The sequence below is a fragment of the Microcebus murinus genome, chromosome 9, assembly GCF_040939455.1.
Source record: "Microcebus murinus isolate Inina chromosome 9, M.murinus_Inina_mat1.0, whole genome shotgun sequence".
Taxonomy (NCBI): Eukaryota; Metazoa; Chordata; class Mammalia; order Primates; family Cheirogaleidae; genus Microcebus; species Microcebus murinus.
Window position 1 is genome coordinate 57,215,674 of NC_134112.1, and position 13,153 is coordinate 57,228,826.

The 13,153-nt window shown below is 34.6% G+C and overlaps 1 non-coding gene across 1 annotated transcript; it reads left to right on the top strand.

Moving 5' to 3' along the window:
• The first annotated feature begins 1,166 nt into the window (after positions 1 to 1,166).
• Positions 1,167 to 1,273, top strand: LOC142873139 (U6 spliceosomal RNA). Its single transcript, XR_012921187.1, has one exon. It is a non-coding gene; the product is annotated as a U6 spliceosomal RNA (small nuclear RNA).
• The last annotated feature ends 11,880 nt before the right edge of the window (positions 1,274 to 13,153 follow it).

A 13,153-nucleotide genomic window follows, 5' to 3' on the forward strand; every position in this document is an offset into this window, starting at 1 on the left:
ATTACTTTGTTTCTAACTCATTATTTCCTGCTTTCATCTTTATGAATTTCTTTTTTCTCTTTCATTTGGTTTGCCATTTTTCCTCTGATATTTTGAGTAGGAAGTTTAATTTATTATTTTCATTCTTTCATTTTTAGTTATCTAAATATTTTTTTCAAGTACTGTTTAAACTATGTCCCACAAATTCTTGTTTTACAGAGAGTCATTTAATCTTCTTTGTGTTTATTGCTATCTATTTCTTTCTCCCCACATCTATGATCTGTTCATTTTTTTTTTCTTATTTCTGTCTTCTTGGTGTCATTTACTGTACTTTAAGTAGTTTCTGTTTTCTTTTAGGTACCTTGTCATTTAACCTTAATTTATAAGTTAATTTTGAATTTTCTTTCCTAAACTTTGTCATTTCCTATTTAACATCTTCTATTACCTGTATCACAATATCTGTCTCTTTTTAAAGTTTGTGATTTCTGTTTTTTGATGTTATTTTACATCTGTAATTTCTTGTTTTGTTATTTCAATTCTGGTAAGAATCTTACTTCTAGGCAGGTGTTGTCTTTGCTTGTTTATTTAATGTGCTTTCATCTGTGAAACTGTTTGGATCCTCATCTTTCTTTAGTTTCTCATGGATGCCATGATTTTATTTTTCATTCATGAAATTTCCATATTTTATTCTCCAAGAATAATAACTAGGAGGATGTTTCTTTTATGTGGCTGGCAGGGTATCAGGTGGCTTTTCTGAGTTCTCATATCAAGGGTTCTGCTTCTGTTGCAATAGCAGTTTTTAAATATATGAAATCATTATTTAGTGGTGTTGTGGTGGTGTGTAGTTTGCTTTTATTTTCATATTCTATTCTGTTCCAGTAGGATTCCTGTTATCAGCTGCTTTTATTCCTCCCTTTGAAACCAGCTGCAGACTCCAAATGCAACCACTGCTGCAGAAATCACACACTATCAGATAATTGAAAGTCCTCATGGGACTCCACAGGATACAGTCATGTAAAGCTTTATAAAGGTAAAAGATATGTTACAGCAGCAGAGAGAAAGTGCAGATATTCATAGAAGCCCAAGACTTACCAGTGCAGCCCTTCAGGGTCCTATATCAGTCACACAGGACATAATTCATCTTTGGTTTATGAACCATCAATATACATGCAAGATACTTCGGTTTTGTGCTCACTTCAGCAGCATATACACTAAAATTGGAATGATACAGAGAAGATTAACATGGCCCCTGTGCAAGGATGACACACAAATTAATGAATTATTCCATATTTTCAGGTATCAAAACATCACATGTGCCCCCAAAATATATACAACTATTATATATCAATTTAAAAAATATATACCTTGTTTTCATTAAAGCCAAGGCATAAGTTTACTGAAGAGTCTTTTATACCCTACTGGCCACATAGCTAAAACCCAGGCTTTATAACTCATTAAACCAGTATAATTATCAATCCAAACATTTTTACTATCCAATATAGATAACAAGCTAACACAGCATGTCTCCAGGGGAATTTCAGACTTTATACTACACATTATAAATCGATAGCTAGTTTACTTCATCCTTTTCTGAGTTGGAGGTCAATGCTAGACGTCTAGCCTCAGAGAGAAGCTTAAAGTTACTCAGACCAGCTTCAAGTCATCTGTCTTCTTAGCTCTCTTCAGAGACACTTTCCTAAGACTACCCTTCCAGGCTCTTTCTCTTTGTTACTGTTGACTGTGCTGTGATCGTCTAAGCTTGACAACAGCTCTCTGCAGTTCCCACTCAGGGTGAAGTTCTCTGTTTCTAGAAATGACCCATTGGTAATGTTTCCTGTATTTCACCACTACTACCTACTACCCACAATTCTGTATAGCTCCCTCCAGACTCACATGCAAATGTGGGCTCTGGTACCAACTCTAGTCTCAGTTGCTTATTTCCTCTTTTACTCATAAATTGAAATTTATGGTCTGGACAAGATGGCTGACCAGAGACACCAGATTTCCAGAGCATCTCAGTGAGAAGGAGAAGTTTCACATGAAAGAGAAAAAATGAATCAACATACAAACATATATCAGATATGGGTATGAAGGAAGGATGCCAGAACCTTCAAGAGACTCCATGGGAAGAAGATGTGGAGCACAAGAGGAATGAGCAAGTATTGGCAGAAATCAACCCCTGAGAGGCTTGGAGCCCAGTGAGAAGCGTAGGTGGAGCGGTTTGTTTCTCCCTCCCTTGCATCCCTGACAGTCCGTGGGTTCCCAAGCTGCTAGAGAGACTTCCTGCCCACACAAGCCCAGAGACTGCTGCTGCCAGTGAGCTGAGAGCATCTTGTGGATGCTCCCAGGTGCTGGGGCACCTGGCTCCCAGCACCCCTGGGATGTTTCCTCCCCACAGATCTGAGCTGAGATGGAGGCACCATATTGCTTGTCTACCCACTGTAAATCTCTGTCCTCCCCAGGGACAACAAGACAACACCTATAAGGTAACAAGCCAGTCAAAGAGAAAGAGCTAAGAAATAAGAGGAACTAAAAAAATGTACAGGCAATATTGGGTTATATGGGAAGGCCTAACAAAAGAATCATAGGTGTCCATAAGGGTGAAGAAGAAAATACAAAAGTGTAAAACCTGTTTGAGGAAATAATTGAGGAAAATTTCTCTGGCCTTGCTAGAAATCTAGATATTCAGGTACAAGAAGCTTCTTGTCTTGTTGTCCTGGTTGTCTAATAAGCTCAATCAGGAATGAATAAGGACAAATTACAACTGATATCATGGGAATATGAAATATCGTCTCTGAATACTATAAAAATATCTGTGCACATAAACTTAAAAACATGGAGGAAATGGAAAAATTCTTAGAAACACACAGCTTTTCTAGGCTCAGTCAGGAAGAAATAGAAATCCTGAACAGACAAATATCAAGTACTGAAATTGAAGCAGTAATTTAAAAATCTTCCTAAAAAAAGTCTGGGACCAGATGGTTTCACACCCAAATTCTACCAGACCTACAAAGAAGAACTGGTACCTATCCTGTTGAAATTATTCTACAACATCAAGAAGGAAGGAATCCTCCCCAACATGTGTTCCAAAGCCAACATCACCCTGATACCAAAGCCAGGAAAGGACTCAACAAAAAAAGAAAACCACAGACCAATAGCCATCATGAATATAGATGCAAAAATTCTCTCCTAGCAAACTGAAGTCAGCTGCTCATCAAAAAAATAATCCATCATGACCAAGTGGGCTTCATCCCAGAGAAGCAAGGATAGTTCAACATACGGAGGCTAATAACCAGATTCCACAAAAAACTCAAGTGAATCAGCAAGAAAACACCAAACAGTCCCATTAAAAAGCGGGCAAAAGACACGAATAGAAGCTTTTCAAAAGAAGACAGACTAATGGTCAATAGACTTATAAAAATCAAAACTATAATGAGATATCTAACCCCAGTGAGAATGGCTTTTATCAAACAGTCCAAAATAACATTGACTCAAACTGACTACAAATGCAATTCATGTAACCAAAATGTTCATATACCCCTGTAATATTCTGAAATTTAAAAAAATGGAAATTAATAATATTCTGTGTTCTATGGTTCTATGGTTAATGTAAGTTATGACATTTTAATTTAACTCTTCTTTAAACTTTTATAGTATTTTGGAGAAGAGGTGGAAAGATTGCAATCTATAGAAACTCCATTATCCTAAGGTAACTTGCACTATCTACTTTGGTCTTTAACTGTCAGTGCTAATTCTACCTCAGTGACAAGAGATATCTTTTTCTGCTATATTTCTACCTGTAGGAGTGAGATATGAGGTGTGTTCCTTCCTTCTGTTTTTACCTACTCTTTTAAAGCTGTTTCAGAAAATTTCAAAATTTAAAGTGCTTCCCTATTTTTCTCTTTTCAATCACTACCAAGTAGTACCAATGCTCAGCTACCTTTGCTTCTTGTCCTTTTTCTTATTTTCTTTTTAATTTTCAGTACCTGACATTAGTTTTACCATAATGTTTTCCTAGGTTTTGCTTTGAGTGTGTCCCATAAAAAGACATGAAAAATTTAAGAATTCAGTAAATACTGTCCCAATCAAAAGTATTAATTAAACAAATGATCACACCCTCACCCTCACCTTCCTAAGTAAGATTTCATTCAGTTGCTACCTTTCCATCATATCAACATTTAACCTAAGCCTATTCTCAATGGATTAGTGCTCTCCATGGCTTCCCATAATGACTCCTCTTATCATTCTTGTACCTTCTTTTAGAAACCTAACACTGAATTGTCCAGACCTAACCCCTTAGAACACTGGCCATATTTGTTTACCTTTGTACAGCAACTTTGTCAATTTAAAACTCAGTAAATGATGCAAAAATACTCTGTCAATTGTTGAAGACTTTATTTTTAAAATATGTCCAGATTTTATGAAACTTTATGAAACTCTCTAGTTATCTATCCTAATTATGCAAGGGAGTTATCCCACCGGCATCTCTCTGGTTCATTGGCTTCCTATATTCAAACTGGCTCTTAAGTCATCCAACTTTGGACTCTAACATCTTCCCACTTCTAACTTGTTAAAATGGTGGTGTGTTAATCCACCATGATTACACGCCTTTTTCTTAGTTCCAGTCTTAATAGTGCTTAGGGATGTGCATATCTCCTTTTCTCTTGTATATACATCTAGCCTGCCCAATCAGATAGCGATATTTATCCTAAGGAAATTACCATACTTGGACACATATTCCATTATGATCTTCTTTATTTCTCTCACTACTCCTATATTAATTACAAGGAAAACATCTACTTTTAAACTGATGTTCTTTTTTGAGGAAAACTAATTCCTAGAAACAAAATACAAGTATAAGCTTTTAAAAATTTCCTCTTAGCATTGTAATAATTCCATATTTTTCTGTACTTCAACCCAAGAAGATTACTTATCCAATAGATAATGCAGACCAATAGGACTCTTTAGCTGTTCACTGATAAAAACTTATCTGTCTTGCAGTTGAAACTATAGTCTGTATGAAATTCACAATCATCAAGATACATGTCAAGTCAATTTGAAATAATATAACGAGAAATGTGGAAGAGCATCTCTAGGAATTTTAGGACAATCCTCATAATTTAGGAAGTAAATCAATTCACATTCACCCTGTGGCCTTGGATACAGTTTAAATGAAGATAAAGAGAAATAGGTTTGGTGCCATATACCAGTAGGCAGCTCTTAAAATGAAAGGCAATGTAGAAATTCTATTACTCTGTTAATTCCCCAGCCTGCTGTCCTGGTTAAGAAACACAGAAATGGGAACAACGTTCCTTTGAATCACCAAATGAAGGAGTCTACGTAATGAAACACTGTGTATTTTTGTGCACCTATTTCTGGCTTTATCGTGACTCTTAACTTCTCAATGTGGGAGTCCAACATTACTTGAGAAATGAAACTATTTCTTCTAAGGTATCTTAGCCCCTCCTAACATTAGGATCTATGAAAGACTAGAAGTCTCAGAAAGTGTAAGTCTGCCTTGATTCTAAAATCAGTCTTTGTTCGAACTTCTAAGTGCAATTTCAGTCCCTTACCTGAGGGTGCCAGCAAAGCCTTGCTTGATGCACCAAACATGGTGGGCAGTTCTTGCTAAGATTAGCCTTTGAGGCCGTTATTCTTTTGAAGTTCACTACTGTTTAAACCAACTGACACATCTGCACCCATAGTCCCTAATTCCCACTCTTTAGGCCTACATCCAAGGCTTCTTAAACCATAAGAATGTAAGGGATTTTTCTCACTGCCATTTCTCAAGCACCTGGAACAGTGATTAGCATATATTAGATGCTCAATGAATTAATAGATTTGGAGGTCTATCCAATTGTTCTCCAAAATGAAAATCAATGTGTCACCTGATGAACTGTTAATTTAGATTGAAAAAGTACTTTTGTATTGTGATTGAATTTAGCTTGAAGAAGTCTGGGCTATATGTGAAGAGTAACATTTAAGACCTCTCGGTCTGTCATCATCTTGCCAAGCAGGTAGGTTTCTTTTCTCATGAGAAAAGTTAATGAATGGAGTAGAGAACAAAATCAGAGGTAATTCTATTCCATTATAGGTAATGGAGCACATGTCATCAGCCCTCTGTGGAAAGATAAAGAGACAAAGGATTAACATGTCCCCTGGAGTCGGGCACATATGTTTTCACATAGGTCAGTCACATGTTTGAGGTTTGAACCTTCTTTGAGAACTAAGGCAATAAGATAATGAATGCTCTGATATTTCACCTCTTCACAGTTCAGCTGAGGTAGAGTGACATAAATTTGATGAAACAAATTTTGATAGCAGCCTTATAGTATTGTTTTCTGTGTTTACAAAGAATCACTTCTTAACTTAAAACAGGTTATAAACAGTTTGCCAACAGCCCCAGATTGGGTAACTATTGTAATGTTTACCATGTTTAATAATCGAGCTGTAAAGATTATTGGCTGGAAATTTTAATCTTGGCAAAAAGCCAAGATAAAACAACAACACAAAAGTACAAATCAAACAAACATATGAAAAAGGACTTGATTTGCCTCATGCTTTCCTCACAATCAAGGCTATGTTGGGAAATGGATAGTTAAGAGAATGTAGTATGTTGGCGTAACTTAAATCTGTGTATAAATTCAATGGGTTCTTTTCTTTGAGTGGACAATATTAACTGGCAAAAAAGGTAGATATGTGATAGAAAACATATCATTTTGGAGCTAGAAATGGCCATTTATAAAGTCTACTCTCAGTTTTCAGCTATGGAAACTAAATAAAGCATATGTGAAGTAATTAACTTAATAGTAAACAGCCTGTTGGTGGCAACACAATAGTCCTGAAGACTCTTCCCTTTCAGCTTATGTCTCAGCCCCGTCATGGCTTCATCTCCCTTCTGTTTCAGTCATGATCCATTATGTTTACTCTTTTCTTTACAGTCCCTTAACTCACTTATCCCATTGTCCTTCCATCTCAACTTCCAAACAAAATCAATACCCTGAGTGAATCCATTGCATTTCATGCTTGGAACTTGTGCCCAACCTGCTGAGTCAGGCATCCCATCTCGGCTATCAGAAGTTGTCTCCTCTCATTCCGTAAACTCCTCCCCATCTAGCTGCAAATGATCGCTGAGTGCGATTAAAACTTCCAGATTCCACTCATGGTTTCCACTTCCTTCTATTCCCACCACCACCACCTCAACATACAGACCCTTATTAAATGTCAAACTTACTATAGAAGCAAATTTCAGACATACACAAAAGTATAGACAACAGTATGAGGAAGCTCCTCATTATCAATCTCAGCCTCAATAATTATGACTACTCTTATGTCACCTCCATCTCAATTATGTTGAAGCCAGCCTCAGACATTATATAACTTCATCCACAAATATTACAGAAAATATCCATAAATAGTAACTCAAAAAGTTATATTAGTACCCATGATTTCTTAATATCACCAAATATTTAGTCAGTAACACAATTCCCCAATTTTCTAACACATGCATGTTTATATTGTTTTATAGATTTGTTATTTGAATTGAGATCCAATAAGGCATGTTTCTAAAGTCTTTTTTAATCTATAGTTTTTCCCTATACATTCATATTTTGCTTTTGTTGTTTTCATCAGTGTTATAAACAGATGCACATAATTTGTCTGCAAAGTCTGTAAAGTTTCCCAGTGTCTGAAGTTTGCTGGGTGGATTCCCCATCATGCCACTTAGGATTTTCCTCCTAACTTGGATTTTTAAATGAATTTGCTGTTAGAACTAAATTCTTGATCTGATCCACATTTGGTCAAGCATGCTATGGCATTCCATCAGGAGGCAGTCAGCTTTTCTCACTTTTAGTTAGGTTAGCATCCACTGATGATAATGGCCTATATCTAATAACTCATTAGGTATTACAGAATTGTTATATTCTGATATCCTTTCTTCATTTAATAGCTAGAATATTTCTAAAGTGAGAACAGTTCTTTTAACAATGAGGGGCACACTTGTACAGTAAAGGCAGGACACTGCCAGATTCTTTCCCTTTATTTACAAAACTTGATCACTTTTAGAGGACACTTACTATTTTCAAGTGTCCTCTAAAAGTGATCGAGTTTCTTACTTTGATTTAACATTATTATAAATATATAGATTTAATCACAGTTGATGTATTTCAATACTTTCCCTTCATTATTCTTATGGATGTTTACATTTTCTGATTTTTGCCTAGTGGGATCCTATTCAAGTTGGCTCTAAGTCCTTTTGACTCCATTCAAGGTGCAATTGATAGCTTGCTTCCTTGTTTTATGGGACAACATGAGGTTCAGTCTCATCTTGATATTTCCTGCTCCAAATCTGAAATTAGCCATTTCTATAAGAAGCCTGGTTTGTTTGTCTTGGTGGGAAATATGATTTAAATAACAAAATCTGCTATTTAAATAACAAAATAAGCTAACGCAGAGCTTATTTGTACTGTTATGGTCATTATTTCTGGCTATTTCAATGGGTGAAGCCACCAACAGAACTTCCAACAATATAGTTATTGAAATCAATGTAAGATTTTGTAGCTTTACTTTCTTTTTCCTTAGATAATAATCCCATCAGGGATATACAGACAAATTAGAAGATCATTTGGAATACTAATCTTGCCTGTGGTTATCTAGCATATATTTGGGTTCATTTAAAAAATTTCCTCTAATTTTTGGAATTGTTTAAAATCTGCTTTATTTTTGTAATTATTTAAAATACTTTGCATGTGTCCAAAATAAAATCTACAAAGCACAGTATATTTTTAAAAATCTAAATTCTGTCCTTATTTCTATAACTTTTATTCATATCTATAAACTATAAGTTTATTTTATTGCTATATATATATATATATCTTCCAGGTCATAGAGCCATTATATTCTATACTGGCTCCTTTATATTATTTAATCTTACATTATAAAGTAAATGTAATTTTTTTGCATAATACCAGTTCTTATCACTAGTCATGTTAGTTGTTTGAGTCTTCCTCTCTAGTAGGTTCTCAGAAGGATCTCGTGGAACTATTTTTTTTAAGTCCTTGCATGTTCCCAACTGGTAGTCTGCAATCTTTATTCTTAGGACTCAGATTGCCTGGATATAAAATTCTTGCAAACATTTTGTTTTCATTTCATGAATTTCTTAAATATGTTGTTTTATGTCTTTTATCTTTTGGCACGATGTGTACCTGAAAGTCTTATTTTCTTACTATTATAAGTGAGTTGGTCTTTTTGCTTGGATGCCCAAAGAATTTATTTTAATTTTAAAATTATGCAATAGATTTACACATGTTACTATGTTGGCTATTTGGAGACTGTTTTCCCATGTACCTTGTGTCTGCTTCAAAAAGTAGCTTCAGATTTTTTTTTGAAGATTTTTATTTTTATTTTTAGGGCTAAATATATTTTGTTAATTAATTTATTTATTTTATTTTTTTAAATTTCAGAATATTATGGAAATACAAACATTTTGGCTACATGTATTGCCTTTGTATTAGCCAAAGTTTTTTATAATGGAAATTTTCATGTTTCATGATTTTTAAAATTTGTTCTATTTTGTTCTCTATCTTTATTAGCTATCATTTTCTATAGATATATCTTTTATATCTATCATTTTCCATCAGATTCCTGTTGTCATATTATTCATCCCTTCATAATATTTAAAACATGTCCTTCAAACTAATGATAGTACAATATCCAAGAAGATAGCCTAAAATATATGTTTTTCATCTTGTTGCATTATTTCATATTTTCATGTCAGACATTGACTCTCACCTCAATATTTCTTCTTTAAAAAAATCATCTCTCAAAAAAAAAAAAAATCATCTCTCATTTTATTTCATTCTGATAGAGCCACCGAAGCACCTAAAAAAATAGTCTCTGGAAATTGAAAGGTAAGATTGCCTTAACATAGTTTAATATTCCCCTCTCACAATTTTATACTTTGATGAATATTATTTTATCTTGATATCTTATGTCTTAAAATATTTAAAACATTAAAGTATGCTAATATGGATAACATCATGAAAATTAGAAAATCTTAGCCAAACATTGCTACATGCTGTCTTTTCCCTAGCATACATATTTGAGGACGCAAAAAATGTAAAAATTAAGGAATCAGTTTGATTTTTTTTAATTTAAAAACTTTGAAAACTTGCTAAAATAACTACTAGTATTTATTCATTATAGAGGTGAGAGATTTTCTTCAGAAGTGAAATAATATATTTTTCTTTGAATTTTCTTTTCTTATAGCTGTAATTTGACCCTGGTTTATGTTTTGGGGAGTGGGAACATAAAGGGATCCTCAGTTCCAAATGTATGGAATAACTAAAGCAGTACAAACATTTGTGACTCCTCTGCTCTGTCTTCCTTCCTTTATTCCTTTCTTTTTTATTTTATTTTATTTTTATTTCATCATATCATGGGGGTACAAATGTTAAGGTTACATATATTGTCCTTGCCTCCCCTCCCCCCTCGAGTCAGAGTTTCAAGCGTGTCCATCCCCCAGGTGGTGCGGGTCACACTCATCACATAAGTGTATACCCATCCCTTCCTCCTGGATTAAGCTTAAGCCCATTATCCAAACTGAGGCGACACAAGATCAGGAAAATGGGCTCCACATGTACTCGCCATCAAATTGGTACTGACTGATTAACACTATGGTGCTCAAATGGTGGTGGAAGTTCACCAGGGATTCGAGGGTTGGGGAAGTAGACCCACATCTTAGGGATGTGGTGAGCATTGTGGAGGGGAAGGGCACACCTTTATTCCTTTCTTAAGCTTTATTAGTTTAGTTGTAAAACCTGAATACTACACTAACCTTCATTACTATCTTTGCCAAGAGGTCGGGTATTTTAACCTGATTGCAGTCCTATAATGTGGCTTCCATAAATGCTTTTGCAGCCTTTTTCAAATATTAAGTTCAAAGAGAGGAAGTTCCTACATCCTTGTACTAGTAACAACGCTTCTGAAGTTTTGTTAATATTAAAATATGCAGGTGAAAATATTACATCAAAGTAAAGGCAATCATAATATAATATGGAAGGATATAAGGAGTGAAAGTACAGGATATTTTAAAAGTGTGGCAAGTCAGTTACACACTGAAATTACACAAAACAGAATTTAAGGAGATCAAAAGGAACTACTAAATATGTGATGTATGAGTACATCAAAAGTAGAGGATAAGTGGTGCCTCACTGATAAAGGGATATAAATGTTCTTGGATCTAAAAGGAAATGATATCTTTGCCTAAAAGGGAAATATTTCACTCTTCAATTATTAGCACTCAGGAATATTAACTGGTTTTGTAACTGTTCCAGACAAAATTGACTCTTCTAGAGATTTTGGAAAATCTTTTGGCTAAAATACATAACCAGATTGGAAAAAAAATTGCAAAATACAGCTAAGTAAAAAAAAATCTTTGAAATGATAGCAAAGATGCAATTTAAAAAGGATTAAATTAATATGTACAGGTTTGATCTTAGAGAGAAATGAGCTTAATCAAGACCATGTAGTCTGAATAATATATGCCGTGATCATGTAGCTTTTGTCTCCTCTACCAAGAGAACCACAGTAAGTTCACTGAAAGCCACTAGTGCTCAGATGTTGGTTTCTAAATATTATGCCACTACCCATTGAAAAAGGCAGGGTCCTTGGTGACATGTCTGTAGATCTGAGGCAGGGGAACAGAAAAGTGAATTGGAAGACCTTATTGTTCTAGAACATAAGGAATCATTCAAAGACTAACGGCACTATGCTAAAAAACAGTTGACTGAAAAATAAAATAATGTCCAAACATATACCATATTTCGGAACTAAGGAAACTAATCTATAAATTTTATGTAATTTCTATCAATATGTCTATATAATGTTTAAGTATAATTTGAATAGATAATTTATAATTTACGTGAAATAAAAAATGAACAATGTGAAAGAAAGAGCTGTGCTGTCTTTTTTTTCTTTTCTTTCTTTTTTTTAAGAGGTGAGGTCTTGCTCCCTCACGCAGGCTGGAGTTGGGTGGAGCAACCATAGTTCACTGTAGCCTTGATCTCCTGGGCTCAAGTGATCCTCACACCTCAGCCTCCTGAGTAGCTAGGACTATAGGTGCCCATTACCATGCCCAGCTAATTTTTTTTTAATTTCAGCATATTATGGGGTACAAATATTTAGGTGTTGCCTTCCCACTCCTCTCCTCCTCCCTGAGTCAGAGCTTCAAGTGTGTCCATCCCCCAGATGGTGTGAATCGCACTCATTATGTATGTATATACCCTTCCCCTTCGTACCCCTCCCACCTGCCCAACGCCTGATAAATGTTATTCCTATATGTCCACTTAGGTGTTGATCAATGAAATGAATTTGCTGGTGAGGACCCCAGCTAATTTTTTTATTTTAATTTTTTTGGTTGAGATGGGGTCTATGTTGCCCAGGCTGGTCTATAACTCCTGGCCTCAAGTGATCCATTTGTCTTGGTCTCCCAAATTGCTGGGACTACAGATGTGAGTCATTATACCCATCCAAGAGCTGTGGTATCTTGACCTGACAGGAACCAAAAAAATCCCGTAAAACATTATTGTGAATAATTTAGAGCTCATAGAGATATTGAAAAGCAAAATGGAACAAAGTATTCAGAAATTAATACTATAAATGTGAATACTTAAATAACAATTCTTGTGATATTAATTATATATGAAGAAAACATTATGTTTCATTCCTACTTTACATCATACAAAAATTCCAGGTAGATTATATACCCACAAGACTTTCAAGGAAATGTGGAAGAATATTTTTCAAATATTGTTGTCAGGAGAGTTCTGACAGATTTAACTATGTAATTATTAAGTACTTGTGTAAGACTCAAACAAAAAAATTGATATAAAAAAAGAACTGAGAAAAACATTTGTAATGTATATAACACACATAACAGCAAATTATAATAATAATTTTCATACTATATCATGAGCACTTATAACAAGTAAAAAACAGCAACCCAGTAAAAAAGGGCAAATGATATCAACAGACAATTAACAGTCAACAATTTAAAATGCTCAATACTAATAGCCAATAATATAACATAAAATGTTAATGGCCATGGATGTTAGATGCTTAGTCCGGCTAATCAGGTTACTGGTAATTGACTCAAGGGCATTTAAAGTATGTATTT